General features: G+C 38.6%; 1 protein-coding gene across 1 annotated transcript in view; it reads left to right on the forward strand.

Moving 5' to 3' along the window:
• SPON1 (spondin 1) overlaps positions 1–26,220 on the forward strand; it is a 313,993-nt gene that overhangs the window by 78,059 nt on the left and 209,714 nt on the right. The gene's annotated exons all lie outside the window — the stretch shown is intronic.

Here is a 26,220-nt window from a genome sequence, read left to right on the forward strand (position 1 = left end):
GATGTACTACAAACACATACACGTTATCTCCTGTGTAATATGATTTGTGCATGGTCCATATGATCCCATACTAACAATGTATAATCTTATGACGGAGGCATGAACATTATGTATGGCTTTTTGGTACCTCTTACTGCACTAAAGACTGCATCTAGATAATTTACAATGAAGAAATTCAGCATATTTTTTTTTGCATCTAGGTGTCTGCAGAAGTGTATACACACACACACACACACACACAGAGAGAGAGAGAGAGAGAGAGAGAGAGAGAGAGAGAGAGAGAGAATGTTGTATGCTATGATAACAATATAATATAATATTTATTTATATATTGCCTTATCTGAAGTCTCTGGGCAGTTTTCAACAATAGCAATGCAACAAAGACAATTCAACATAAAAATCCATATTATTTGTGAAAAGCCCCGAAATAATACATATAATACAGTAAATAGGCAGCTAATATTGCTAATTCCCAGAGGACCAGCAGAACTGAATATTTTACTGCCTTTCTGAAAGTTAGCAAAGAAGTGACTAATCTGAGATTAGGGAGCAAGTTATTCAATAGCTTCAGGGTCACAACAAAGAAAAGTTGCCTCTGAGCTTCTTCCCCATAGCTTCTTCCCCATACTGCCTACAGTATGAGGCAGTATCATGCCTCATACTGTAGGCATGAGATCCATATCATGAGATCCATATCATGGTTGTCCCAAAGGTGCTTTTTCCAAAGACAACTTTTTCTCCTCAAAGACACTTTGCTTCTTATCCAAGAAGCTTCTTGGCTAATAAAATCCTTGGTTGTATAAACAGAGGCATAGAATCAAAATCATGTGAACTATTAGTGCTGCTTTATAAATGTTTATTAAGACCACAAATGGAATACTGCATCTAGCTTTGGTCACCTCATACAAAAAAGATGCTGAGACTTTGGAAAAAGTGCAAATGAGAGCAACTAAAATGATTAAGGGCCTGGAGACAAAAACATAGTAAGAACGGCTGCAAGAATTGGATATGACCAGTCTAGGGAAAAGAAGGACATGATAGCAGTATTACAGTATTTGAGGGGCTGCCACAAAGAAGAGGAGGTCAACTTATTTTTGAAAGTACCAGAAGGCAGACAAGAAACAATGGATGGGAACTAATCAAAGACCGAACAACCTGGAATTAAGGAGGAACTTCCTAACAATGAGGACAGTTAACCAGTGGAACAGCTTTGCCTTCAGAAGTTGTGGGTGCTTCATTACTGAGGTTTTTAAGAAAAGATTGCACAGGGTTGAGCAGAGGTTTGAACTAGAAGACCTCCAAGATTCCTTCCAGCTCTATTTTGATTGAGGTCCAGTTGCGTTTTGAAAAAGCACCTTTGGGATAACCTCATGTAGCTTAGAAACATGAAGTAGATCCCTCTAGAAGATACAGCTGGCTGGGTAGATTTTATTTGATGCAGATTTTCTCAATAATGTTTTTCGGGGTTTTATTAAACAAATTAAACAAGTAAATGTAATATAAAACCTTATGCAGAAACACAGCACATACTTCATTCCATGCCTCACCCCATTTTTTTAATAAACCCATTTCTAAATCTTGAATTCTTCTTATTAATCAGAAAAGGTCCAGGAAGACTTAAAAGAGATAACAAATTAAATATTTACATCTCCATTTCCATTTAAGCAAATTCCTTATAATCCTTCTCTTCAAATAATCAAAATCCAATCCCAATTAACAGTTTAAAAACAATGACCTTCCAAATTAATCCATTATACCCATTTAAACATTACCAAACGTAAGTATCATAATCAAATTCCAATAAAATTATAATAAGAGAGAACAAATCACTGTTTTAACCATAATCAAACAAATCAATTCTGTATTCTTAAGTCACACAAATAAAGTTCTAATATTTGGTTTCTCATAGTCTTTTTGTCTGTTCTCTCAAAATTCTTGTCATCTTTATCAAAGGTTCTTTAGTAGTTCCAAGAAAGTAGCTGTAGGAAATCCCTTATAATCCAGTGTGTGTGTGTGTGTGTGTGTGTGTGTACCATCCACCATCCTTTTGATTTATTATTTATATGTCTTTTTTTAAAAAAATTAAGTCATGATCCAATTCCATTTGTAAATCCAATATTTTTCTCTCTGTTGGACCCAAACGTTTCCTTTGAAACATGAGGGCCATCTGATGCCCTCCAATGTCAAAGTTCAGTCTTGTTATCAAGTCATAATGTAAGCATGGATTTTTTTTTCTCACAAGACAGGATCCTCTTAATTAACTTCAAAGTCTAAACTGAGTATAAACTTGAAGGTTGGTTGCCGAATGTGATAAGCATTGTCTATGATGAAAGTAAATCATACATGAGAAAGGTTTCACAATGAGTAGACAGTAAGACAAGTATTTGCACAGTTTCCTAGGTCGTTTAATGCATTTGTGATAAATATATAAGGACGAGTGTTAATATTATAGATGTGTTGGTTAGTGGCATGGACCTGCATGTACTATTTTTTAAAAAAAATATATTTTTATTGTTTACATATAAATATATTGAATACAGTGTTATTGTCCTGGCATTCCACTTGCCATGAAACAAAGGTAAAAACAAAATAACATATATACTATTTTAAACAGTGCTAGTGTTGTACAGTTATTTCCAACCATCATATTCATATGCGATTCAAGGTGTTAGTTATCACCTTTAAAGCGCTCCATGGCTTTGGACCTGGGTACCTACGAGACCGTCTTTTGCCACCAATAGCCTCCCACCGACCAGTTCGTTCTCACAGGGAGGGACTACTCAGGGTACCGTCAGTCAAATTATGTCGACTGGCGACTCCCAGGGGGAGGGCCTTCTCTGTGGGGGCTCCAACCCTTTGGAATGAACTGCCCCCAGAGATACGGAATATCCCTGATCTCCGTGCTTTCCGCCATGCCCTCAAGACCCTGATGTTCCAACAGGCAGGGCTAAACATACAAACATGCGAATGATTTTTTAAATGTTATCTAATTCTGGGTTTTATTTAATTGACCAAACTAAGTAACAATTTTAATTAGCAATTTTATGATGTTTGTGTGTCTATATTTTTCTTGACTGTACACCGCCTTGAGTCCTACGGGAGAAAGGCGGTATAGAAATATAATAAATATATATATATATATATATATATATATATATATATATATATATATATATATATATATATATATATATATATATATATATATATATATATATTCTAGAACCGTGATAGCGAACCTATGGCACGCGTGCCCGAGGTAACACGTAGAGCCATCTTTCTGGACACGTGAGCTGTTGCCCAATTCAGCTGCAGCTGCACATGCGCACGTACCCCAGCTGGTCTTTGGGCCTCCGGTGCGCATGCACGCAATTCCGGAGACCCAGCTGGTCTTTGGAGCTTGCCTGTGCATGTACATGTGTTTGCACATAGGTATGCTAGTACCTGCATGCAGCGCTGCATGCACAGATGGTGTTCACGTGCGTGCATTGCACATGCGAAAGCCATGTGAATGTACAGATGGTGCAATTGCACACGCAGCATACGGGGGGAGCTGTGCAAAAGCTGTGCACGTGCAGAAATGGTCCAGTTGCGTGCGCAGCTCACGGGCGCCACACTTAAGCGAAGCGCATACCCGTTTGGCACTCAGTGAGTAAAAGGTTCGCCACCACTGTTCTAGAATGCCAACTTATCTATCATTCTACCCTGTTTCCCCCAAAATAAGATGTCCCCTGATAATAAACCCAATCAGGCTTTTGAGGGCATGGCAATAAGGCCAAGCACTTATTTCAGGGTTCAAAAAAATATAAGACAGGATCTTATTTTCAGGGAAACACAGTACATTCTAATACATACATAGTATCTCTATGTACTTTTGTGTGCAGATGATGTCATTTGCTACTCAGAATGAGAATGGCAGAGAATGCTAAAATAGACTGTATGGTGCATTGAGGAATATGGATCTGAAAATTAATGTGTCAGAGATCAAGATAGTTGAATTTAGTTTGGAAAACAGAATGAAAGATCATACATTATGCATAAATGGTAAAAAAAAAAAAAAAGCCCACAGCAATATATCACTTTATGAACCTTGGTAGAATATTTATCAAAAATGGAAAAATGGATAGACAGAATTTAAGATCCTGATAGAAAGATAGCAGGTAGTGTGCTTTGTTTCTTGAAAGAAGCAAAAATGACTCTATAAGTTCATGCCTCTAGTGTGTTAGTATACATAAGTGAAGATCACTCGGAGGCTTCAGCTGGTGCAGAATGCAGCCACACGGGTAGTGATGGGAGTGTCCCGACACTCTCATGTTACACCCCTCCTGCGCGACCTGCATTGGCTACCGGTTGCCCTCCGGGTGAGATTCAAGGTGCTGGTTATCACCTATAAAGCCTACATCGCTTGGGCCCAGGGTACCTGATGGACCATCTGTGGCCAGCGACAGCTCCCCATCGCCTGGTGTGTTCCCACAGAGAGGGCCTCCTTGGAGTACCGTTGGCCAGGCAGTGTTGTCTGGCGACTCCTAGGGAACGGGCTTTCTCTGTGGGTGCACCTACTTTATGGAATCAACTCCCCCTGGAGCTCCGGGTGGCCCCTGACTTGCGCTCTTTCTGCCGTGACCTTAAGACATGGTTATTTCCAGTCCGGATTGAAGGGGTTTTTAAGGGGAGTTTTAATGGTTTTTAACATCTAATATTGATTTGTCTATTTTATTGCTGTGAGCCGCCCTGAGTCCTTTTCGGAGAGAGGAAGGCTTATAAGATAAATAAAATAAAATAAAATAAAATAAAATAAAATAATAAAATAATAAAATAATAAAATAATAAAATAAAATAAAATAAAATAATAATAAAATAAATAAAGTGAGAGTTGGCTTGTTCAGTAGAAATCAACACAAAGTAAAATTGAATATGGTGGGAAAGCGGTACATAAGAAGAATATCTGGAAAAACTGGAAGAGATAGGATCAAGAAAGAATGGCTACTGAATGAATACAAAAGCGAATTACAAGAATGAAAGAAATATATACCATTGGTTTGGTCAGATTGACAGAATGAATAAGACTCTTCTACTTCATAGGAATACTGTAGGAATACATTTAGGAGAGAAACCCTTGTAGGCTTCACTGAGCTCTCAGAAGAAAGTGGGCTGTAAATGCAAGCATGAATAAATGCATAAAATGTTTGATCTGAGAAAGTTTCTCCAAATTGCTGTTGTGGGTCTAAGATATTGGTTGCTTCATGTCCATAGAACTGCTGAGCTTTCCTAAAGCTTCAGTTGCAGCCATGTCTGAGGGTCCTGTTCTTCTTTGGCTACAATGCTAATCCTTCAGATAGCCCAGGATGTATAAATGAAGAAACATGGAATTTCATCTAAACTAAGGTGACCAGATTTTAACATTGGTAAAGAGGGACATTGTGGGCGTGGCTTATTTTGTGGGCGTGGATATCTGGTCATGTGACTGGGTGGGCGTGGCTAGCTGGTCATGTGACTGGGTGGGCGTGGCTAGCTGGTCATGTGACCGGGTGGCCATGGCTATGTGTATAGGGTAAGGTGAACAGATTTTAACATTGGTAAGAAGGACACCATTGTGGGCGTGACTTATTGTGTGGGCGTGGCTTGGAGGCCATGTGACTGGGTGGGCGTGGCTAGCTGGTCATGTGACCGGGTGGCCATGGCTATGTGTATAGGGACTACTCAGAGGGCTGAAAAGTCATTTCTGACAGGTCCTCACACTTTTGACTGGTCCTCACACTTATGACCATCCTCACATTTATGCCCGTGCAGTATTCTTAACAACCATGTCACTCATTTCACAACTGCTTCTCTTCACCATGGTGACAAGATAGGGCAAAAATGTAAAATGTGAGGACAGTCGTAAGTTCGAGGACTGGTCAAAAGTGTGAGGACCAGTCAAAAATAACTTTTTCAGCCCTCTGAGTAGTCCATATGCACAAAAGGACTAACCAGAGGGCTGAAAAAAGTCATTTCTGACAGGTCCTCGCACTTTTGACTGGTCCTCACACTTATGACCATCCTCATATTTATGCCCATGCAGCATTCTTAACAACCATGTCACTCATTTCACAACTGCTTCTCTTCACCATGATGACAAGATAGGGCAAAAATGTAAAATGTGAGGACAGTCATAAGTTCAAGGACTGGTCAAAAGTGTGAGGACCAGTCAAAAATAACTTTTTCAGCCCTCTGAGTAGTCCATATGCATTAAAGGATACAGCAATAGAGAGGGATGAAGGAATGGAAATTAGAGTAGGAGTGAGGGTAAGAGAGGGAGGAAGAGAGGAGGAGAAGGAGAAAGGAAGAGGAAGTAGGGAGGAGAAAAAGAGGGTGGGGGGAAGAGAAAGTAAGAAGGAAAGAAAAGAGAGTGGTGGTAGGTTTGAGGAGAAAGATTGCTGTACAATAAAAAAGATGAAAGGGAAGAAAGCCAACCCCAAGCAAATATAAAGATATTAAGATTAAGAATGAATTGTTAAACTTTAAAGAATAAAAGAGAACAAATATGAATAAATGGCAATAATTAGAAACACACATACAAACATACAATGTATTTTCTTTGAACAGAATATTTGGCTGGTTCACAAATTTAAACAGCGTTTAGTCATTTCAATTAAATTTACAATTTCTATATTTCCTTTTTGCCATATTTATTCCTCATCTATTTTTTTTAAAAAAACAATATTACCCTTCATCCTCATCTCTAATCTTAATCAAATTCAATTTTTCCCTTCTATTCTATATTATACCCCTTCCCATTGTCATCTATTTTTATATCCATCCTCACATTGGTTAATTATGTAATTATGTAATACAGTTGTTTAATACAAATTCAACATTTTAATATAAATCAATTAGTTATATAACTATCTTTTTTGTATATTAATCAATATGAACATGAATATTCCAATTATTTCCATGCAATCCAATTTCTTACAAATCAATTAATTATATTTACCAATAATAATAAACCAAATAATTTCCCCCATATATTCCTCCAAACCACAACTTAACCATTTCTGCTTTCAACACAATATACAATTATTAATAGTATCTCAATTATTACAATTTCCTAGTTAAATAGAGCTTTTTTTCTTTTGTGTTTTAAAATCTTGAACTCTCCTCTTTTGCCCAAAATTTCCCATTGTTTGCAATTTTGTACCTACCTTTTTTGGTGAGGAAAAAGAAAAAGAAAAAGAAAGAAATCTCTCTCTGCCTCATTTTGTCACGTTGCAGGTTTAGTTTCGCTTTCGCCTTTGTTTTCAGTATAGCTAGGGGAAAAAAAATCTGCTCCAGGAACTTTTTGCAGCTTTTTGCAGCTAATTAACCTAGCGGAAGCTGTTAACAGGGGCTGTTTTTTCTATTTTTGCAGGCATGGGTCTATTCATTTTTTTTAACACTGATCAGCTGTAGGTCGGCCCTTTGAAGCCCCGCGGCAAGAGTTTAAAGAGTTTTTTTCCCCTCTAGCCATCAGCAGGGATTCAGGAGGCAGCCGGGACTCAGGAGGCAGAATGAAAAATCAGGACTTTTTTAAAACGCCGCGGGACGCGGGACAAATTGCTCAAAAGCGGGACTGTCCCGCCAAAAGCGGGACGTCTGGTCACCTTAATCTAAACATTAAATTTCTTATGGAGCTGGAATGCCTGTTGTAATGAAAAAAGCCAGTCCAGGGTAAAGATTACCATCATTGATACTTTTTAGAGTTTAAAATATAAGGAAAGATTATGACATAGAGCGCGGGTAGCCTAGTACATAACAATTATTACTTTTCTTTTGACACAGATTTAACATCATGCATATTTCTATTGTGTAAAGCTTTGAGCACAACAAAATTACAGGGTTTAGAATAAGCCCTTTTCCCCTGTTGCTGTTGCCATTTCACACCTCCATAAAGGCTTACAGATTCTGGACTGATTCTCAACTTGAGAACATGAAACATGAAAATGCTAATGATATTATGAAAAGCAATTTAAAATGAAAAGCAATATGAAAATAGTTGTGTTTAGGCAAAAGTCCTATATCTTATTTCTGGAAAAAACATCTTCACGCAGGACATTTTTTGCTTTAGAATCACAACATGTAGTTAAGTTAGATGCCATCATGCTCAGCTCTTGGTGACTGTATATACAAAAGCTGTCCATTTTAGTCTGTTTTCAGAAATAATTTATAAAGTGGTGAAAGTATTGTATTTGACTGGGAAGGTCCAGGTTCAAGTTTAACCTTGGCTGTAATATGAAAAATCCCTTAGTAACTTTAAACCAACTTTTCTCTCCCTTTCTCTCCCTTTCTCCCTCCCTCCACAACCTATCTCATAGGACTGTTCTCTATGAGTAGGAGGAAGAAGTGTTAAGGACATGACCTTAGCTAAAAGAAGACAGGATGTAAATATAATTAATAAAACTCTGCAAAAAGTTGTGGTTAATCCCTAACTTTATAAAATATGATGGTTATATTACTAAGTTTGGCTATATTACTAAGTTCAGTGTCAGAGTTTTTACTCCTCTGAATAGCCTACCAACACGCCTACCGTCCCTGTCCTAATGTCCCTTTTTATTCATATCCATTTCATGTATTCATAATCATGTTTATACTTTTATCTGTTACCTTATATATGCTTGACAAATAAAAATAAATTAAAAAATGAATACTGAGGAAGTGACTGATGAAATTAAATAGTATTGCATTTATTTCCTGGTTGTAAGCTTCTTGTAAGCATTTGTTCGACACTTTGACAACAAAATGCTGGGTTAGATAGGGATGAACTCTTATTTTGTATACATATTTACAGATATTTTATTTGCATCCATTACTCTTTGAGTCCTACTATATAAGTTATACTTATAATCAGTATAAAGTATAGAAGTCTTTGAAACATACAACTTTCAGAGAGTTTCAAAGTACCCATTTCCTGTGCTGTTTTGATCAAAATACAGCATGTTTTGGAAAGATTCATTCATTCATTCACTCATTCATTCATTCATTCATTCATTCATTCATTTTCTATAGCCGCCCAATTCAACCAGGTGACTCTGAGCAATTTATAGTTCTAAAATTATAAAACAATTAAGATAATTTAAAAAAAATTAAAATAATAAAAACATCCACAAAATTAATAAGTAAATCACCAGCAGCCTGATGATTAAACAACTAATAGTAAAGCCAAGAAATGGGTCCCATGGAACATTCTGAGTCCCAGGCCTAGGTACATAACCAAGTTTTTAAAGCTTTGCAAAAAGCCAACAGGATTTTGAACATTCTAATTTCTGAGGGAGAATGTTCCATAAGGCAGGGACTACAGCAGAAAATGCCCAGTTGATACACTTTGGCTCATGGGATCTGCAGGTTGCCCAGATCAAATTGGATGAGTAGAAAGTCTTAGAAAAAGACCCAGTCCGAAGCCATCTAAGGCTTTAAAGTTGATAACCAGCACCTTAAATTTCACACAGAAAAACACTGGCAGCTAGTACAGTTCACTGAATAATGGTGTTACATGTGCCATGTAGTCAGCACTATTTATCACCCTTATCAATGCTGCTTCAATCCCAAACCCTAGCCTGAACCCCGATTGAAAGGAGTCTACATAAAATGAAGAAAACTTGTGCAGTGATGGGAAAGAAATAAACCACACATTTCTGAAGAATAAATAAAGATACACCCATCCTAATAGAATAAGCATAGGGCTTCTTGAGGTCAAAGGCTGACTCATGAGTCGTTGGGACACAGTCATGATGTTATAGGGGACGCAGTAGCTCAATGACTAAAATGCTGAGCTTGTCAATCAGAAAGGTCAGCAGTTCGGCGGTTCAAATCCCTAGCGCCGCATAACGGCGTGAGCTCCTGTTACTTGCCCCAGGTTCTGCCAACCTAGCATTTGAAAGCATGTAAAATATGCAAGTAGAAAAATAAGGACCACCTTGGTGGGAAGGTAACAGTGTTCCATGAGCCTCTGGCATTTAGTCATGCTGGCCACATGACCACAGAATTGTCATCAGATAGTGCTGGCTCTTCAGCTTACAAACAGAGATGAGCACCTCCCCCTAGAGTCGGGAACAACTAGCACATATGTGCGAGGGAAACCTTTACTTTACATGATGTTATAATCAGTATAACTCTTTGATAAGCATCAATCCATTTTGTAGGATTAGGTAGCTCAAAGGTAGCCTACTTCAACCAAGAATTCAACGCTTTGATGAAGGCATCTAATTTTGTGATTATTATAAGACACTGGTGGGTCAGCTTGGCTGTTCTCTAATAACCCAGTATTGCATAAAATTTGTCACTGCAAACTGGAACTGTCTTTTCCAGCTTCTAGTTTTTTTCAAAATCTACTTAGCTGGCTTGAGAGATCTTCCCACAGTACGCATTTGAGGCATCAGAAGTCTTCAGAGAATGATTTTGCCTTTCTTGATTCAGGAGAAAATGCTTCAATTAACAAAATGATATCACCCCATTCTTATACTTGATTTTTATATTTTAAATTAAGTTCTTAAATAATTTTTGAAAGTAGTTATCAGATTTAAAAATGAGGTATTTAAATTAAAAGCCCTTGAGATTTCAATTTCAGCCATCTGATGTTTGTATAGCATGATTTATTGAAGTATTACACATTTATTTCCTGATTAATTTTAGTTTTCCTTCATATATGAAACCTGCATTGCATTTGTTGATTTGCTTCCAATAATGAGTTCTTCTAAAATGTCAAATTATACTTGGCACAATGTCATTTGGAAACGTGGTCTTGGTAGAAATTGTGCACATGTAAAACTGGAAAGGAACGTATTTTATTCTTTTTTTAAAGGCAAAGTACAGAATTTGCTTCTTTCAGCATAAATATTCCTTTTCTGATTTATTCATGTGTCTCTTTTTGGATGTGACGGTTGAAAAACTTGAAAAGGACATAAAATCTGCCAAATTAGAGATTTGGCAGATTTAGAACATCATTTACATGCATTTTTAAAAGTCACAATCCTTTGGGAATTTGTGCAGCTGGAACACCAATTTGAATGTTTGCAAAACAAAATATATGCAGGCTTCAGAAGTTAATACCATGAAGATCTTTCAGAGCTTTGCTTTGTCAGCTCCCCAAATAGTATTTCCTTCAATATTAAATTGTTAATTGTTCCTCCCCTGAGAGTTTGGATGTGGAAGATGAACCAGCTGGTGATGAAAATATATTTTAAAAGCTCGAGGTTCAATGATTGCCTTTATGTAAGGACACACTGACCTCCCCCTTCTAGCACATTTCCGAAGTTCTGACTTTACTGCCTTCCAAACGTTTGCAAATGGAAACTTTGTGAAGGTTCCCTGTGAAACTCCATATTCAATGAGGGTAGGAATGGAGTAGGCCACTAAGGCTAAAGACAGCAGCATTTTTTTTTTGTTTGGTCACTGTCACCTTCATAGGATGTACAATATAGGAAGAGGAATGACTAATGAGAAAGATGGGTTCCTTTATTTTGGTTTTCACTGAATCTTAAGGATCAATTTCACATCAAAAAGGACTAACCACTATTGCAAGAGTAGGAAAAAAGCACCTCTCTCTCTTTAAAGAGAGAACCAAGCGGGAAGACTCTGTCCCTTAACCAGGGCAAGCCTCAAGCCTCTGGAAGAGCGAAAACGGCCTCCTCAGGCTCTGGAGCAGGGGAGAAATGCTACCGGTTCAGGCCGGTTCACCGAATCAGTAGTAAAAAAAATATTTTAAAAAAGTTCAGGCGATCAGCTGAGCGACACATGATAGTCGGAACTTTTTTTTTTTTTTACCTTTTAAGCATTTTTTTACTACCAGTTCAGGCGAATAGGCAGTAAAAAATGCTTTAAAAAAGTAAAAAAAAAAAAGGCTCGGATGATCACATGGCACAGCTGTGATCGTCTGAGCCTTTTTAAAAAAATTTTAAAGCATTTTTTTTATTACCTATTCACCTGAACCGGTAGTAAAAAAATGCTTTAAAAAAGTAAAAAAAGGGTTCCCAAGATCGTGCGCCACAGTTGATTCCCCCCCTTGCTGTTCTATTTACCTTCTGAAGCCTCCTTTTGGTATGTACTGTGCATGCACGTGCAGCGCACGTTTGGTGTGAACTGTGCATGTGTATGCATAGCACATGCTTGGCACGCAGTATCCATAGCACGCACTTGGCGCACAGCACGCATATGCGGCCAGCAAATGGGTAGCAAACTGGTTCAGATTTCACCTCTGCTTCGGAGGCCCTCTGGAGGCTGGAAATGAGCCTGGAAGAAAAATAAATACTTTTTTGATAATATAAAGATATTATTAACCCAGTTAATCTTCATATATTTAAAAGAATATAGATATAAAACTAAAGGTTCCCCTTGCACATATGTGCTAGTCGTACCGACTCTAGGGGGTGGTGCTCATCTCCGTTTCAAAGCTGAAGAGCCAGCGCTGTCCAAAGACGTCTCAGTGGTCACGTGGCCGGCATGACTAAATGCCAAAGGAACGCTGTTACCTTCCCACCAAAGGAGGTCCCTATTTTTTCTACTTGCATTTTTTACATGCTTTCGACATGCTAGGTTGGCAGAAACTGGGACAAGTAACGGGAGCTCATCCCGTTATGCGGCACTAGAGATTTGAACTGCTGAACTGCCGACCTTTCAATTGACAGGCTCAGAAGGACAAGTCAGTGTAGTTTGCGAGGTTCAGCAGACACCAATTTACTAAATTTCAGAATTTAATCATTTTTTTTTTAAATTGGAAACTCTTGTTCTAACAGTGTTGAGTAGCTGATTATGATGATCATGATAAGTTGCCCCTGTTTAATTAATTACAGTGCTGAAGAACTCAAGCATATTGTCATGCTGCTCCTATTTATTACTGAAGCATAAGAGCTCACTAGGAAGGATTTAGGAGCTCTGCTAAATAAATATACATGAATAGTAAAGAAAGTAATAAAAGTAAAGTGAAAGCACAGCTCATATATATGCATATTTCTTAACTACCTTGTTTCCACCAAAATAAAACATCCCCTGATAATAAGCCCAATTGGGCTTTTGAGCACATGGCAATAAGGCCAAGCCAGGGGTGAAATGCTCCCAGTTCGGACCGGATCACCCAATTCAGTAGCGATGGCAGTGGGTGGTTTGGAGAACCGGTAGCAAAAATCCCTGCCCCCCCATGCCCAGCTGAGCCGCGGGATCATCAGAGGCTTTTTAAAAAACTTTTAAAAGCATTTTTTCTACAACCTCTTCAGCCAAAGAGGTTGTAGAAAAAATGCTTTTAAAGGTAAAAAAAAAAAAGCCCCTGATGATCACAGCTGAGCAGCGCGATCGTCAGAGGCTTTTATTTTATTTTTAAAAGCAATGCTTTTAAAAGAAAAAAAAAAGATTGCGCACCACAGCTGATCACCTCCCCTCGCACGCTGTTCTACTTACCGCATGCCTCCTTTTGGAGTGAACTGCACGTGCGCCCTTTGCATTTGGTGCATGGTGCGCACTGCGCATGCACAGCCAGCGAACCGGCATTAAACCGGTTCAGATTTCACCACTGGGCCAAGCGCTTATTTCAGGGTTCAAAAAAATATAAGACAGGGTCTTATTTTCGGGGAAACACAGTAATGGACTTTGTTTTTCACAAAGTGTCATTTTCAGCATTTCAAAACCATTCAGCAGCTCCAGAGGTGAACAATTATATCTAGGTTAGCTCTGAAATACTTTGAAGGAAAGTAACAGTGGGAGTCATTGTAAAAGAGTAAGATAAATTCTCTGAATTATCAAGGGCTAAGATCTGATTTATAAGCTCAGTCACACCAAAAGGAGTTTTAAGTTGATTTTAATGGGAGCAAGCGCTGTCCTTTACAGATCTGTCCTTTTCGATCCCTTCTTGAAATGAATCCTTCATTCATCTGCATTGCAAGCAGTAAAAAGGCAGAGCTCCATCATTTCCTAGTTATTTGCTGTTTGTAAATGAATATCATGGTTAATTTAGGAGCCTGGCAGCTGTGGAACATTTGCCATTCCGCTACAGCTGTCAGTGGTCCTCTGGTTTGTTTTATAAACAGATGTTTAATTTTACTTCAGCCTGCTTATCGGTGATGATTTTCTTCCGCTTCTATTTGAGGAGAAGTGATGAGAGAAAGAAAGTGTAATAAATAGGATGCTCATTGGTTTGTGTCTTTAGAAAATAAAACTCTGGATAATTAACGATAACCTTTGAAACCTTTAAAATGTCTTTGCTGGAGAATGATTGAACCCATTTTTTTTCTTTAAAAACCTGCAGTCCTGAGTTTATTGTCACAGAATGGATGTCAACAAAATGTTCTCTAGTTCAGTGGGACACTGTATCAAGGACAACGAACAGATGGCATTTATTTTCCCTATATAATCAGTGTTACTAATATTTTTTTTATTCTAAGTGGAGAAATCAGTATTATTTATGGAATTATTGATAGATTTGTAATATAGAACACAATCTAAATTATAAAATGACAATGTCTGTATCCTATAAAGAAAATCTCTATAAAATGTTTTATAGGTGGCACTTGCCACCACCCAGATTGGCAAGAATGTTCCCCGGCACGCCATCAACATGTTGGAAATGCAACCACCACAAAGGCACCTATTACCATATGTGGTGGACCTGCCCAATGGCGAAACAATATTGGCAAAGGATCAAAATACAAATAGAGGAAAAAACACACCAAAAGATAGAACTAAGACCAGAAAGCTTCTTATTAGGCATAGTGAATGGATACTATGAAAAAGAAACAATCTATTTAATTATACATATGATAACAGCAGCACGAATACTATACGTGCAACACTGGAAGAGTAGTGATATACCAACACCAGATAAAGTAATCAATAAAATTATGGAATGTGCGGAATTAGATAGACTCACAAAGGAATTACAAAATAGGGAAGAACATGACTTTTACTTAGTATGGGAAAAGTGGTATAGTTGGTTGAAAGATAGGAAAGAGATGAAGCAATAGGAAGTAAATAAAATGACCAAATATAATATGATGGAAACAAAGAACAGACATAGGTCAACAAAGATCAATATTAGATAGATAAAAGGGAATGACAAAATAAGGAAGAGTCAAAATACAAAGAGAAATGTATATTATAGTTGCGACAAACTGGACATGTATTGAAATGGATGTTTATATGTTTTTATGTTTTGTACGTTTCATTGTTCTGTTTAGTTTATACTTATAAATAAAAATTGGAGGAAAAAAAAAAGAACACAATCTAATAATTTCAGTGGAATATTAGTTCTACATTTGGGAGCCTGATCATGAGCATAGCATAGTTTCCCCTCAATTATTGCCCTCCAGATATGTTAGACCAAAGTTCCTCAATCTTTCCATCTTTGCAGACTAGTCGGTGGTGAGTGGGGAGAGAGGGGATGGTTCCACATGAGTGGCAGGCAAGCACATACAGAGCTCCATTTGCATGAGTGGCAGGCATATGTACCTGCCATTTTCACAAATGGAGTGTGTGTGCACACGCTCGCAAACTGCTTGCACTTCCAAAGTCTGAACGGCTCACAGCCCAGAAGTAGGCCATATCCCGGGGGTTGGGATTATGGCCCATTACTGTGTTAGATTATAACTCACATCATCATCAGCCTACGTGAGGTTGGAGTTATAATTTTGGGAATGCTAGGTTACAGAAAGTGATTTTTTCATTATGGATTACTTACAATTCTCATTCTGTTATGAGAGTGAACTGTATCTAAAAATATAATAACTTGCATATTATGCAGCTTTTGGTGGATAGTATGTCATTTGATGATTCATACTTTGAATGTGCCTATGAATGAATAAGACTAGGCAGTATCAAGAGTTTAAGGCAAATTGTCCTTCCCATAATAATATGCTATAAAACCCATGCTCCATTGAGTCATTGTTTCAGAGAAATTTTATTACCTAAACAGAGAAACAGAATGATGACGAGTGGGCAAAAAAGCAGCAGAAACAGCTTCTAATTTCCTCCCAGCTTTCCCATTAACTTTCCCTTTGGAAGCTGACAGGGAGCATCAGAAATCTTTCTTCATTCCCTCCCTTCCTTCCTCCCTGTTTCTCTTCCTCCCTTCCCTCCTTCCTTGTCATTCTGTCATTTCCGTCCTTCCCTCCCTCCTTACTTTGCTTGTGGGAGGCTTTCAGGTAGTGGTGGGATTCAAATAATTTAACAATTGGTTCTCTGCCCTAATGACCGGCTGGGTGGGCATGGCCATGGTGGACATGACCAGGGGGTGTGACAGGCAGCACTTGGTCCCCTGCACCCCCCTGGGAGCAAAAATGGGTCACGGGGGGGACACGCTGCCCCCATGCACCATTTTGGGCCTAGTAAGCCCCCCTGCAGCCTCCTGGGACTGAAAATGGGCTGCTGGGGGACCGCACCACAACCCCCGTGCCCCATTTTGGGCCTAGTAGGCCTCCCTGCACTTACATGGGAGTCAAAATGGGGCGCGTGGACTCCTGAAAGGGGTGGGGAGGGGAGGGGTGGGACCAGCCAGCAATTTAACTACCGGTTCACCTGAACTGTCTCGAATTGGCTGAATCCCACCACTGCTTTCAGGGAGAAAGTCATTGGGGAAGCTAGCAGGAAATTGCAAGTCCAAGATCAGCTAACAGGTAAGTGGCTGCTGCTGGCTGGGGGACAGAGTGATGGATTGTGAGGGTGGTTGGAAAACTGTCATGGAAAATTGAAAATGAAGGTCTCATGGCCACAGCAGCAGTGCAGCAGCAGCTTGAAATACTGATGTAGCCACAATTTCCCCAAATTTCATTTTTTCAGGTGTCATGAGTCCTGTATTTTGGACATATTGTTAGACCATTTGAGGTACCTTGGTTCAAAAATTGTTGCCTATGATGTATTGTTTCACTCAGTTAATGACAATGTTAATTGCATATAGATTTAACAACTGTACTTTTTTTATTCCATAGAAACAAAGGGTAGTAACTCCTTCATGTGGGCAAAATTAAGAGTACTACTTTTCTCAGGACCATTAAAAGAAAATCGCAGTCACCTCACTTACTAAATCAGCCTGTATATGAAGTGGCTTTTTTGTTTATTTAACAATTTTGTATATTGCTAGAATCATATAATAGACTCTGGGCAGTTAACAAGATAAATACAAAGTAAAACACAGAGTTTACCGAGTAAAACAAAATAATTAGCATAAAAACCAATGTAAACAATAAGTCTCAACACTCCTATGCACAAGGGACCCCATAACAATACTGTCTTTACTACTTTCTTTAAATCTTTAGGATCTTGCTTCTGGAAGGGGACCGTTTCAAAAAGCAGTGTCCATTACTAAGAAACATAGGGTTTGGGTGCCTGCCCTATCTCATTTTCTAAAATGAGGGGGTCTCATTTTCATGTGAAGATGCTATTGGGCAGGGCAGTTTTACTTGGAAGAAGTAGTTCTGAAGAAGGCTGGGAACCAAAACATATAGGATTCTATAGGTTAAATCCAGCACTTTCCCAAAATTTGAAAGGCTATGCTTGCATAACAAAGCATGTAGTTCAATAATACTCATTCTCAATAGACGAAACAAACACATAAAATCTGAAATGCTAAATAAGGCACTACAGTATGACTTCACTGAAGAAAGGTTTATTTAATTTTTCCATGTTTTCCATTGAAATCAAATATGTAATCCATGTCCTACAGAAAAGTATAAACAGATACAGCTCTCATACTTGTTTGTTTTAATTTAAAATGAAAACAGAGCCATTTAAAAGATTGTCATTAACTTGAAAGTTGGTCTGAAGAGGTAATTGTCATAGAGATAACAATTCAGGTTAGATAATACCCTCCTCATATTAAGTGTGATACTAAATGAGTAAGCCACAAGTACTAAACTACGGCCAAATAAAATTTTAATTTTATTTAATTTTTTTTTAAAAAAATCCTTGGAGTTGGTGTTGTCTCCTTGTGACTGCTGAGCAAGTTGCTGCAATTTTCTTGGCAAGATTTCAGAAGTGGTTTGCTGTTGCTTTCTTCCCAGGGCTAAGATAGAATGAATGGTCCAAAGTCACTCAGCTGGCTTTGTGCCCAAAGCAGGACAAGAACTCATGGTTTCCCAGGGCTTTCTTAGAAACCAGGAGTCTGTGAGTTCTAGTCCTGCCTTGGCAGGGGTGGGTTCTAAATTTTTTTACTACTGGTTCTGTGGGCGTGGCTTATTTTGTGGGCGTGGCTTGCTGGTCATGTGACAATTATTTAGGATTTAGCAGAGGTACTGGTCTACCAGGCTGTACCGATCTACACATTTTTGCAGGCACTGATCTAGTCATGTATTTTTGCAGGCACTGATCTACTCATGTATTTTTGCAGGCACCAGTCTACTCATTTGTTTTCTTTTAACACTGATTCGCTGTAGGGCAGCCCTTTGAAACCCCGCGGCAAGAGTTTAAACAGTTTTTTTCCCTCTAGCCATCAGCTGGGATTTAGGAGGCAGCAATAGATTGGGGGTGGGGCCAAATAAAAGGTAAGAATAACGGGGTGGGGGAGTCGGGGGGGGCAGAACTGGTTCGGTGATGTCATATCATCACCGTTACCGGCTCGGCGGAACCTGGCGGAACCGGTAGGAACCCACCACTGTGCCTTGGGCATGAAAGCTGGCTGGATGACTTTGACCCACTCTTTCTGTCTCAGCCCAACCTCCCTCATGGAATCATTGTGGGGAAAATAGGAGGAGGAAGGAGTATGATGAATGTTTGCTACCTTTAGTTACTTATAAAGTAATAAAGGAGAGGAAATAAAAACAATTGTAGAAATCCCTGGCTCTTAATTTACATTTAGTTACAAATAAATTACATTTATTTAAACAGGTACATGCAATTAATATTACTCCTCCTGCACTTATATTTTTTCCCATCAGCCAAAACTTCTACTTACATAACCTATAATCACATTTCACTTGTTTGTGGAAGAGAAGAAGGCAGAAGGGAAGATGACATTCTCATTACATAATGAAAAATAAGTCATAGTACAGGACCAACTCAGAAAATTTCTGCTGCAAATTAATTATATAGCATCTAAAAGTAATTGTTAATGATATTTTTCATTATAAAGTACAGCCATTATCTAAATGTTCAGTACTATTTGAAACATTATTTTAAAATGTTTTATGTTCCCAAGAAAAAAAAAAGAGTGGCTGCAAGCTGAAACAACAGAGGTGTTCATCAACCTTTAGGAACAAATTCACACAGCATTAATTGAAATAATGTATTCAAGTTGTCATAAAAAAAAATAAACAAGGGTAGCTAGGTCTCTTTTTTTCAACATAGGACCGTGATGGCGAACCTATGGCACGTGTGCCACAGGAGGCACACGTAGCCATATCAGTGGGCATGCGAGCTCATCTCCGGCCACACTGGCCAGCTGATTTTCGGGCCTTCTGGGCCCACCAGAAGTAGGGAAACAGGCTGTTTCCTGCCTGTGGAGGACCTTGGCGGGTGGTGGGGAAGGCCCATTTTTCTCTTTCCCCAGCCTCCAGAGCCTTTCTAGGAGTCTGGGGAGGGCAAAAATGGCCTCCCCCCCCCAGAGGCCCTCTGGAGGCTGGAAAGAGCCCATTTGCCAACTTCCAATGGGACCGGAAGTCCCGTTTTTTGCTGTCCCCAGCCTCCAGAGCCTTTCTAGGAGTCTGGGGAGGGTGAAAACGGCCTTCCCCACACCCCGGAGGCCCTCCGGAGGCCGGAAACGGCCCGTTTGCCAACTTCCGGTACCACCAGGAGCATGGGGGGGTCACACGCGAATGCATGGGGGCAGGGCACATAGAATTATGGGTGTGGGCACGCACATGTGCGACCCCTCCCCCACTACTGGCATGCGATGACAAAAAGATTAGCCATCACTGGCATAGGATGTAGCTGGTTCAGTAGCCGAAGTTAACGTAAACACTCCAGGTCATATTATTACTAGGATTTCCACATTCTGCTCCCCCCGTTCCCGTTAAAAAAGGCCATTTGTTTATTGGGACACGATCTCATCCAAAACATAGATTTATTTGCCATCTAGCCTAATGGCTTTTCAGTAAATGGAGAAATATACACTTATATATGAAACATTCTTGAAGCTAGTTGCAGCTTCATGCAATAAGATTTTTTTAATGTTTAAAGTAAAAATAATGAGCTGTAGAAGGCCAGTTTAGTAAATTAACTGGAAAGTGTAGCTATTTTAACATCAGTTCTCTGACAGTTGGCTGAAGAATGTGCCAATTTGCTTAGATACTTAAAAGAGGCATGTGGTGCCTTCTTGTAATCTAGAAGAGAATGTCTGATGCTGGTCAGCCATACCAATGTCAAAGAAAAAAAAAAGAACAGTTTTCAAAATGTGACAGATATCCTGCACTTCATTTCAAGTATATCTATAAGAATGTCAAGACTTATACAGAGGTTTGGAAGATTGTTTCAGAGAACACTATCAAGCGGATGACTTGTGTTTGCTGAACAGGGAAAAAGCTGTGCTACCATATCTTGAAAACATTTTTCTGATACATGATCCTTCAGCACCATCAAGACTGTAGTAGATTTTTAATAACATTTTTCTTACAACTGAGTCATAACATTAGTCTTTTCTTCTGTAAGTAGCAATTTTGCTTGTTTGCTGTTGTTTAAGAGGCATGCGAATCAACATTTGATAAAACCTAGATTACTGCTATCTCCAGAAACCAAAATGTCTACTGTTTTCTGGGGCTTTAGAACTTAATTTTTGTACAGTGAAACCGAATTTAACCAACCAGTTTATGGGAAGCATGGCTCATGAAAGCCAAAAGACAGTTAAATTTCACATAATTTACATATTTTGGTGAAGTTCAAAGTCAGATTCGGTTAGTTGCATCTGTAAAATTAAAGTTTTAGTGTAGTCTGTTCAGGCTTATTTCCTTATTGCAAGATAACAAAGAGGGCAAGTGGGTTTTTTATGCTATTACATGTCTTCACCAATCTTCAACCATTCTGGCTCCTCACACTTCTTAATCCATAGAAGCCCTATTAAAAGTTAGGAACAGCGAAAGATAGTTCATGCACATTCGGAACACCTTCAGCCTGCCAAAAAAAAATTAAGCTGCATGCAAGAACTGTACACCAACATTTTCTTCTCTGAAATCAATTTCTTTTCCATTTAAACTGAAGATTGTTTGAAAATGCAGGGACCAATTCAGCTCCTCTTGCTTTGAAGAAATGTGTTGGCTTTTTGAGTTAAAAATAACCTGAAACAAATTGGAACCTTCCTAAAGCTTTATTAGAAATTTAGGAAAAAAAAACCCTGAAAGCTCAGAAATCATTCAGTGGACTGAATAAAGGCAAATACCCAGGCTGCTTAGCTTGGATTTGTCAGGCTGGTCTGTGGAAGTGTATTGTGTATTGAAAACATTGGTGCCATCCTAGACTCCTGCAGGATACCTAATGCATAATGTCAATTTACTTAAGCTGGCAATCTAGTGGCCTCCTTGGTTTGACACAGGACTTTCAAGGGCTCTGATTAGATATTTAGGTATTTATATTTTAGCTTTGGCCTGCCAATGGTTTTTGCCTTGTCCCTCAGTATTATTGGAGGTCAGATTGATATGAATGACAACAGGATTCTTTATATATATGCTATATCATCAGGGAATTCTTATTGTTAGTATTATATCATCCCCGTGGGGAAAAGAAAAGGGAATAAAGTTCACTCTTTTTATTAAGATAACACTTTACTCTTTTTATTACTCTTTTTATCTTTTAAAAAGATCACTTTAAAAAAGGGCACGGACAAAGGATGGAGAAGAAAGAAAAAGAGCACATGTGTAAAGGAGGTTAAAATGCTTTTTCCTGTAACCAAAGTCATGCAAAAGTCAGTATGAATGCCTAATTAAGAGCCAAAGATAAATAAATTGACAAACAACCTGAATAACAGCTAATGTAAGAGCAAAACTTCAAAAAGAAAGGGAAAAACAGCTGTCATATCTTTCTTAGCAGCTGCTGATATTATTACTGAAAGGGTAATGGAACTTTATTTCATGCCATCCTTGTAGATTTTTATATATATATATATATATATATATATATATATATATATATATATATATATATATATATATATATATATATATATATATATATATATATATATATATATATATCCAAATACACATAATCAGCTGGGTTTCACTCTAAAGATAACTGTAACATACTAAAGAATTATATGGATAAAAATTTCTAGGAGGATGGAAGAGACTGTCAATAGCTGTCAGACTATACAATAGCATCATGAACCGTGGTGGCGCAGTAGTTAGAAATGCAGTATTGCAGGCTAATTCTGCTGACTGCCGAATGCCAGCAGTTTGGCAGTTCGATTCTCACTGGCTCAAAGTTGACTCAGCCTTCCATCCATATTGTTGGGGACAATATAATGACTCTGTGTACTGCTTAGAGAGAGCTGTAAAGCACTGTGAAGCAGTGTATAAATGCTATTGCTATTACTATCATCTGACCAAAGGCCATCTCCACAGAGAATTAGGGAAAGAATCAGCAACATCCTCTATTGGTCCACAAGCCCAGAGGCAGAATCACATCTTTAAAGTCTTGTAAAAAGCCAATAAGGTCAGGACTAAGCTCATTTGGAGGGGAGGGTATTTCAATGGGCAGATGCATGACAGTATAGATGGTGCCCAGGGCAGGCTTTATGGGACTTTATGGGATGGACAGCCATAATCAGGTGAACTGATCAGGGAAAGATCCATCAATAGCCCAATCCCTTGTTATGAAGGCTTTATAGGTTATAATTAGCACCTTGAACTGAACTTTGGAAGCATATTGGTAGCCGGTGCAACTCTCAGACCAGAGGTGTAACATGTGCTGATTGAGAAACATGTGTAACATTTAGGACTAGAAACAGTTAATCCAAGAATCTAAGAACTCTGATTTATGAGAAAGAAAATAAAAATTATACTAAAGGAATGCCAGTGACTGCTCTACTTTCAAATGACATATCTGTACACAGTGGTAAAATCCAAATTCTTTTACTACCAGTTTTGTGGGCGTGGCTTGGTGGGTGTGGTGTGGCTTGGTGGGCGTGGCAGGGGAAAAATACTGCAAAATCTCTATTCCTGCCCCACTTCTGGGGGGAAGGATATTGCAAAATCTCCATTCCCACCCACTCTGGGGCCAGCCAGAGGTGGTATTTGGTGGTTCTCTGAACTGCTCAAAATTTCTGTTACTGGTTCTCCAGAATCTGTCAGAACCTATCTGTACATCTGTATAAAGTACTGTACAGGCAATTAAGGCAGCAAAACACATGCCCACTTTCTCCTGATCTTTCTGTGCAAAGGTTAGATAGGCTTCTCTTTTATGAAAGGGAGGCAGTTTCCATCTGCTTAGTTTGGTAACCGCTAGTCCTTCAATCAGTGTTAGAAATAACTCCCACAGTATGCCCTTCTAATCCTCTTTAAGTTAGGAAATCACTAAGGCAGTTTTGGAGGAACAGAGGGAGGCAGTGAGGAGAAGAACCTCCATTAAAGCAGCATTACTTGATTCACATAACATTAAGGCCAGGCTTGTCCAAAACTGAAATAAGTGATTCAGACAGAGAAGATATTCTAGGAAAGTGCTTCAGCCTTCTTGGGATTGGTTATCCTTAGCTCACTTGAAGGATCAGGGTGAAGTATTTGAAAAGAGAGTATGCATTTCATTTTTCATCAGAGAGAGAAGATGATCACTTATTGCCAAGAAAACGGCTTCTCAGAAACTAATTTCCAAGCATATAATATGTCTCTATACTGTCTTTTATTCAATCATTTGCCATAAATGGTATAGTTTATATCTCAAAGAATGGAGTTATTACCTTTTCCTTTGCAATTTGTTCTTTGGCACATGATTTGTAATTCATGCTAGAATTGCTTATTTGGTTCTTAAGGGAACATTTGCCACAATGGGGGAAAAATGATTTGGAATAAGGAGGGCTGGGGCTGGTGGTTCAAGATAGGAAAGGTTGATCATTGTGTCAAAGTCCTGAATAAAGTAGTATGGAATAAAGTAATATGGAAATGAACAGGAGAGGGAGTTATTTATTATTTTGATAGCAAGTAAGTAAGATAGCTGAGCAATAAATAAAAGTAAATATTGCTAGCATATCAAATTATTGTAGGAACATAAAGATTACACACACACACACACACAGAAGCATGCAAGTAATGTTATGTAATGACAAAGGAAAATGTGGCTGTATGGGTGGAACAAGTGCAATGTCTTCTCATTTCTTTAATAGTATATCACAGTTTTAATAAACCATATTAAAGAAAAGCCAGTTTGATGTAATGTTAAGGCACCAGGCTAAAAACTCACCGTGGAGACTTCAGTTCTAATCTGCCTTATGCATAAAACCTGCTGCGTGATCTTGGGCCAGTCATTCCCTCTCAGCCCTTGAAACGAGGTCGTGGAGAACCACTTCCAAAATCTTGCCAAGAAACCAGGGGTGAAATCCAGCAGGTTCTGACAGGTTCTGGAGAACCGGTAGTGGAAATTTTGAGTAGTTTGGAGAACCGGTAGCGGAAATTTTGAGTAGTTTGGAGAACCAGCAAATACCACCTCTGGCTGGCCCTGGAGTGGAGTAGGAATGGAGATTTTGCAATATCCTTCCTCCTGGAATGGGGAGGGAATGGGAATTTTGCAGTATCCTTCCCCTGGAGTGGGATTTTGCAGTATCCTTCCCCTGCCACGCCCACCAAGCCACTCCCACAGAACCGGTAGTAAAAAAAATTGGATTTTACCACTGCAAGAAACTTCAAGGATTTATCTGGGCAATCACCAGGAATCCACACTGAATTAAAGGTACCCTTTCCTTGCAAATATATTAAAGATAATAGAGTTATGGACAGTTATAAAATTATTCTGGAGGGCAAGTGCAAGACTGTGGGTCTTGAAAGAAAACATAGTGTTATGGAGTCAATTTGTGCAAGTCTCGAAATAGGAACATCTTTTTTAAGGCTCTCATAAAAGCCAAAATAAAGGACTGTGTTAATGAATAGTAGAGAAATAATTCATTTACATTTAGTGCAAAACTTTTCTTTCAAATCATTTTCAGAGCACACCCATTCCTTTCACATAATAAATAATGGCCTAATATTGTAATAAATTGTGGTATTAAAAATAATTAAAAACCCTACTTCCTTTCTGTTCTCTTTTCTTCCATGGAAATTTCATCTATTCTGAAGACAATAAGTATAGTTGAGAACATTAGATCCTTTGGGGCCCAGGATTTTAAAATATATATTTTGATTTCCTTAAAAGAGATTCTCTAGTTTTGTAAAGGAATTTGGAGATGGCCTTGGAAATGGGCAGAATGAATGAATGAATCATTCAGAGGAGGAGTGCTTTTAGGAAAGATTACACAGATCTGGGAAGGAGGAAAGTATGGAAAAGAAATGCAAAATAACCCCATTTTGTTTTTAACATAAAAGAGAAAGTTGGACAGGCTTTCTTGTCTCTGTTATTCAATCTTACTGAAGTAAAAAGCATTTCTGAAATCTTCTGCCATGTCTGTTGCTTAACCTGGTCTTTCTCAAGGGGATCTTGGAGTCCTAGTGGACAACCATTTAGATATGAACCAGCAGTGTGCAGCAGCTGCCAAAAAAGCCAACACAGTTCTGGGCTGCATAAACAGAGGGATAGAATCAAGATCACGTGAAGTGTTAATACCACTTTATAATGCCTTGGTAAGGCCACACTTGGAATATTGCATTCAGTTTTGGTCGCCACGATATAAAAAAGATGTGGAGGCTCTAGAAAGAGTGCAAAGAAGAAAAACAAAGATGATTAGGGGACTGGAGGTTAAAACATATGAAGAACGGTTGTAGGAACTGGGTATGTCTAGTTTAATGAAAAGAAGGACTAGGGGAGACATGATAGCAGTGTTCCAATATCTCAGGGGTTGCCACAAAGAAGAGGGAGTCAAACTATTCTTCAAAGCACCTGAGGGCAGGACAAGAAGCAATGGGTGGAAACTAATCAAGGAGAGAAGCAAGAACTCCTTAGTTCTAAGGAGAAATTTACTGACAGTTAGAACAATTAATAAGTGGAACAACTTGCCAGCAGAAGTTGTGAATGCTCCAACACTGGAAATTTTTAAGAAGATGTTGGATAACCATTTGTCTGAAGTGGTATATGGTTTCCAGCCTGGGCAGGGGGTTGGACTAGAAGACCTCCAAGATCCCTTCCATCTCTCTTTTTCTATTCTATTCTATATCAGCAGGGTTA

This window comes from Pantherophis guttatus, chromosome 1, assembly GCF_059756535.1.
Source record: "Pantherophis guttatus breed Tessera chromosome 1, ASM5975653v1, whole genome shotgun sequence".
NCBI classification, from domain to species: Eukaryota; Metazoa; Chordata; class Lepidosauria; order Squamata; family Colubridae; genus Pantherophis; species Pantherophis guttatus.